Raw genomic sequence first — 6,142 nt, 5'->3', positions numbered from 1 at the left:
CTCTTAAGCTCTCCTCACCAGCAATTATTGAATTTTGAGCTTGCCCTAGAACCCATTTGATCCTGAAGGATATCGATGGAACAGCCGAAAACACAAAAACAAAAACCTTTCTCAAAATAACAAAGAAAACACTTCTTGAAAAAAAAAGACACGCTAAGATTTAATCAATAGTCTTTACCTTATCACATCACAGCACAATGGCTCTTTGCCATTTGACTTATTGGAGTCACTGGTTACTTTATGAACATCGTCCCTTAAACACCCTAGTTAATTTGGTATTTTGGTGGGCTCTTTGCTGATTTACAGTACCCAGGGAGAGTACCAATAAAGCAAACCAGCGTGCAGGGTTTCTAAGATGCAGTGGGCTTCAGCCAGGCTCTTAGTCAGGGTGTTCGCAAAGCACCATCATGCTAATTCTTGATCTCCCCAAACCCATAAAATGTGTGAGGGAGAGGGTCCTATTATCCATGCACTTTAGGCAGCCCCTTGGTACTGGGGTGTTTCACCTGAGCAAAGTGTGATTGATAACATCTTTCTTTTTATATTTCTTTCCACTGGCCCAACCCTCCAAAAAGGCAGCTTCTATGGAATCAGGGCCCCCCTTTCTCCTGACTTCCTGACTGGTGTGGTGTAGATTAATCAATCAACCCATGGTCTTTATTGAACACTTAATGTGTGCAGAGCACTGTACTAAACGCTTGGGAGAATACAACAGTCGCCCACAACGAGCTTACATTCTAGAGGAGGAGACATCAATATAAATAAATTACAAATATGTATTTAAGTGTTGTGGGGCTGAGGGTGGGGTGAATGCCAAGTGCAGAAGGGAGAGAGTTGTGGAAAGAGGGCTTAATTAGGGAAGGCATCCCAGAGATGTGTTGAGTGTGGGATTTCACCACTTTCCAACTTGCTCTTTTACTATCTCCCTTCGCGAGCCCCCGGTTCGTACCAACCAGGACCTTCCGGGATCGGGGGAGCCTTGGTGACACATAGTAGAGTTCAAACTACACCTCTGATCACCAAGGTTACCGTGGAAAGTTTTTTTTACTTAGTTTTACCAACGTGCTAGGGAGTGACACATACACACACTCACTTCACTCTACCAAGGGTCCAACACCAGTCTGTGGTCAAAGGAGCCCATTCTGCCAGTGCTTCTTCTTTCTGTTTCCAAGGGCTGCTACCTTCTGCTGCTTTCCAGTGCTGCTCTCCTGCTGCTCCGGTGCTTCAGCTTGTCTCTGTCTGCATGCCACTCTCCTGCCTTAGGTGTCACAGCTGTGGCTTGATGTAGCAGTCATTGAGTGGCCCAGGCCCATTACCAAGTAGAACAGGGAGAGAAAGCCCCGCCTCCCTCCATGCTCTGCCCCCAAAGGCTCTCAATCACCTGCCTCAGGTAGAGCCCATCAGTGCCTTCGCCAGTCTCTTCCTTGTTGTTGTTCACGGGATCACAGATAGTCACTAAAAAGGCAGCTAGCTGTGGGCTCACCACATTTCCAAATGTCACTTCCATGTTGTACCCACTCTGACCCAGAGCACCGTAAGCTGATGAGAATTCATCACCCCCAAAATAGGTGGTGTTTGTTGCCTACTGACTCCACACCCGGCCAGTCCATAGTCCAACCTTGGGTGGCGTTGGATGGCCTGATGAAGGATGGCTCGTGGAGATGGGACATGGATGCCCCTCGTTAATAATAATGTTGGTATTTGTTAAGTGCTTACTATGTGCAGAGCACTGTTCTAAGTGCTGGGGTAGACACAGGGGAATCAGGTTGTCCCACATGGGGCTCACAGTCTTAATCCCCATTTTGCAGATGAGGTAACTGAGGCACAGAGAAGTTAAGTGACTTGCCCACAGTCACACAGCTGACAAGTGGCAGAGCTGGGATTCGAACTCATGACCTCTGACTCCAAAGCCCGTGCTCTTTCCACTGAGCCACGCTGCTTCTCTAAGAGGGTCTTTCCTCCTCAGAGCGCGGGCTGCTGAGGGAGGTTTGCAGTCAGGAGCCTGCAAAGGACAACTCTCTATTTTTGCTGTTGCTCTTGTTGGTCTTTGTGGGCTTTGTCGTTTTTGCTTTTCCCGTGATTTTTGCAATAAGTGGGAAAAGAATCTTCCAACCCTTACTCGGCCAGTATGAGCATTGTGTTCGATCCGATTTATCGAACGGGTCAGGCAGGACACATGGTGTCTGCTGCTGTTGGGGGCTCGGAGACGTTCTGCTCCGTGACCACAGACTGCACCCACCCTTCCCCCTCCCAGATGTCATGCAAGGCGTGTGGCTGAGAGCTGGGGGATCGGGTGAGAGAGTGCGGATGACTCCGCACAAGCCACCACCGCTACTGCCAAAAGCACACAAGCTCATTTGCTGGTGGCTGAAGGGCCTATCTTTCCCCTCTTAGTCACTGTTGTCTAAGCAAAGCTCACCCAAATAGTGAGGGGCCAGAAAAGATGCCTGACTGTGTTTTCATGGATGCAGTGTGCGAGAGATTCTCTCTCAGAGACACTCAAGCTCATGGATCCAGTCACAGAGAGGTGAAAAGAAAGACAGTGTATCCCTGCCTCTGACTAACCAAAGGCCAGAAGAAGATATACAACAGGAGGGCAAAAACCAAACCTAAATTCCTTGCTTTTTCTCTTGCAGTGAATATCTTTTGCTGGTCTCCACACCGTTTTCTGTCACTTGAGCCAGAGAAGAAGGGAGGGGAAGAAAATGAAATGCATTGGCCCCCCAGCACGCAGTTCCCAGAATATTTGTGTGTGATTACTTATATTATGCTTTGAAGGCATGACTTTGTTCATTAGTGCTAAAAATGGCCCCCAAACTCAGCTTGGTTTCAGAACACTATGTTAGATACTAGCTGACATCCAGGAAACATTTGTGATATTTCAGCACTTCTGTCTTTCAGATTCCCACTATCCATGTTTATTTGCTGTCCTTTCCAAACACTTTTGTCATGCTCTGTTTTGTTCAGGATATTTTTCTCTCCCTCTCTGTGTCCTCTTACTAATCTCAGGCTCTGAGTTTCCTGCTCACTGGGTCCTCCTTTTCCTTATCATCTGCCTTTCCTTATCCCCCTCCTGTAACTGCAGTTCTATTTCTCCCCATTTCATTCAATAGTATTTATGGAGCGCTTACTATGTGCAGAGCACTGTACTAAGCACTTGGAATGTACAATTCGTCTGCCTCAAATTTCTCCTCCCTGTCCTTCTCATCCCTCGTCATCTTCACCTAAAGCAAATTGGGGATGGAACCCCAAAGAGTGAGCAGGTCCTCTCTCCCTCCCACACCCCACTATAAAAATATGGGTAGGAATGAGGAGAAAGTGGGAGGGAGAAAGAATGAAAGCAAAACATAAAGGTAAGGGAGCAGGGGAAGGGAAAGCAGAAATGGGAAAAGGGAGAGAAATCAAGTGAGAAAGGAGAGGGGGAGGGAAGAGGAGGGCGAGGGGAAAAAAGAGAGGGTAGAAAGGAGAAGAGCAACTCTAATTTCATTATTGTTTCTGCCGAATAGTAGCAGTGATCCTGCCAACAGCTCTGCTCTGGGTGGACCTGTAAGCCAGGGTGGCTGACAGGTTTCTGTGGCTTCTACCCAGTTTTGGGGGATGGAGATGCTGGTGGAAGGTCTGGCTGAACTGGTCTGTACTGGACAGAGCTGCCCCTGAACCACCACTGGGGCAGAAGGAGCAGCAACCCAGGAAGACACACCAACTGAAATGACCTGCCCTCGGACAAGTCAATCCATCAATCAATTGTATTGAGCATGTACGGTGTGCAGAGCCCTGTGCTAACTCCTGGGAGAGTACAATACAATAGAGTTGGTAGATACATTCCCTGCTCAAAACGAGCTTACATTCTAGACGGGGAGACAGACATTAAAATAAATAAATTACAGATAGGTACGCAAGTGCTGTGGGGCTGAAGGTGGGGTGAGTAAATTTCTGAAGGAGGGGTTCTGGTTACATAGAACACTCCCAGTAAACACAGTCCCAAGAGGAGTCAATTTAGCCATGACAGTGGGGAGGGAGAGAGGGGGAAAGAAGGGGGAAGAAGAAGATGGAAGAGGAGCAATGGCCTCTACTGCTTGCGCCATCTTGGCCACCACAGCTGAAGGCTTCCTTCCTAGCCCCTCCCAACCAAAAGTGGGACCCTAATGAATCCCTTATGTGATTCAGGTGGTGAGAAGAGTAATAGGACACCCCACCCCCCTCCAACCTAATTGTAGGATGCCTGGTCAGTACCACCTTCCTCCAAGTTATGCTCTCCACTCTAGAGGGATCTGGGACTTATTTTTAGTGATAAATCCCTCTCTCTCTTGGTTTTCGGCTCCCTAATTAACTAAATGTCAATATCATCCCTTCAGTCACTTCCACATTAATAATAACAATAAGGATAATAATATTAACAGTGGCATTTAACGCTTATGATTTGCTAAGTACTTTGTGAAGCATGGAGGTAGATAGTAATCGTGGTATTTATTAAGCACTTTCTGTGTGCCAAGCACTATAATGAGCACTGGGATAGATACAAATTCATCAGATTGGTCACTGGCCAAATCCCACACGAGGCTCAAAGTCTTAGTAGGAGGAAGAATAGGCCCTGAATCCCCCTTTTTCAGATGAGGAAACTGAAGCCCAGGGAAGTTAAGTGACTTGCCCAAGATCATAAAGCAGATAAACTGAGATTAGGACCCGGGTCCTCTCACTCCCAGGCCATGTTCCTTCCATGCATTTATCTGTTTATTCATTCACTCGTGTTTCTTATTGATATCTATTCTCCCATTCTTAATTTTGTATATTTGTCAATTATGTCTAATGACATAATTGCAAGATGCAAGATAGATGCAAGATAATCAGGTCCCACATGGGGCTCACAGGCAGGAGGAGGGAGAACAGAGATTGAGTTCCCATTTTGCAAATGAGGGAACTGAGGCAGAGAGAAGTTAAGTGACTTGCCCAAGGTCACACAGAAGGCAAGTGATGGAGCTGGGATTAGAACCCAGGTCCTCTGACTTCCCAGGCCTGTGCTTTTTCCTCTAGGCCATGCTGCTTCCATATTGCCTCCCCCATCCGACTGCAACACCTTTGAGGGCGGGGATCCTCAAGCACTTAATATAATTTCCTCTACTCAGTTGGTACTCAGCAATGTGGGGCTTCTCTCTGCTCCCTTCCATCCTGCTTTCCATGCTGCTGGGATTTTTTTTACCTATTTTTAACATCAAATCCTTTACATCTTCTGGTTTTTCTCCTGAGATCACTAAAGATCCTCTTCTTCGTTGCGGCTCCCTGGCCTGAGCCCTCTCACTGCTGAGGCTATCAGGCCCAGAGGGCCCTGCCCTTCAGCCACCCCCCCAATCACAGTGGTCCAGCTCTCGCTGCACCCACCTTTCTGCCTCCCTTCCCCTGAATTGTTCCCAGGGCTGTGGACTTTCCTGCTTGTTTCCCATCCTGAAGCTCACCACCTCTTTCCTTGCCTTCACTCCCCACCGTCTCCACCAGCACAGGAGAGGATCAGACCTGAAAATAGCTATTGAGGTAAAAGATGATCTAAAAGGATGCCAGCCCTTGTCTTGTCTTATGCTGTCGAGTCGTTTCCGACCCATAGCGACACTACGGACACATCGCTCCCGGAACGCCCCACTCTCCATCTGCAATTGTTCCGGTAGTGTATCCATATAATTTTCCTGGTAAAAATCCGGAAGGGGTTTACCATTGCTGCCTTCTGCACAGTAAACTCGAGTCTCCATCCTCGACTCGCTCCCATGCCCCTGCTGCCCAGCATGGGTGAGTTTTGACTTGTAGCAGATTGCCTTCCACTCGCTAGCCACTGCCCAAGCTAGGAACGGAATGGATAGGCCTCTGCTTGACTCTCCCTCCCGTAGCTGAGACTGGTAGAGTACTGGAAAGTCTCCAGGTGCGACCCTGAGAGGGGTGCCAGCCCTTAGGATAACAGAAATTCAAGAAGTCAAATTCCCAAACTAGAAACCCTTCCCTTTGACTTCTTGAATTTCTGAGCACTGTTCTAAGCATTTCGGAGAGTACAGTACAACAGACATTTTTCTCCCCGTTGCTTGGGCCACTAGGAGCTCGTTGCAGTCAGGGAACATATCTACCAACTCCGTTGTATCGTGCTCTCCCAAATGCTTAGAAC

At 47.8% G+C, this 6,142-nt stretch overlaps 1 non-coding gene across 1 annotated transcript; it reads right to left on the bottom strand.

The window, feature by feature from the left end:
• Positions 1 to 5,785: 5,785 nt before the first annotated feature.
• On the bottom strand, positions 5,786 to 5,923 carry LOC114808313. Its single transcript, XR_003756159.1, has one exon. It is a non-coding gene; the product is annotated as a small nucleolar RNA SNORA7 (small nucleolar RNA).
• Positions 5,924 to 6,142: the final 219 nt, after the last annotated feature.

The sequence above is a fragment of the Ornithorhynchus anatinus genome, chromosome X5 (genome assembly GCF_004115215.2).
Source record: "Ornithorhynchus anatinus isolate Pmale09 chromosome X5, mOrnAna1.pri.v4, whole genome shotgun sequence".
NCBI lineage: Eukaryota > Metazoa > Chordata > Mammalia > Monotremata > Ornithorhynchidae > Ornithorhynchus > Ornithorhynchus anatinus.
This window is presented reverse-complemented; position numbering and strand designations above follow the sequence as displayed.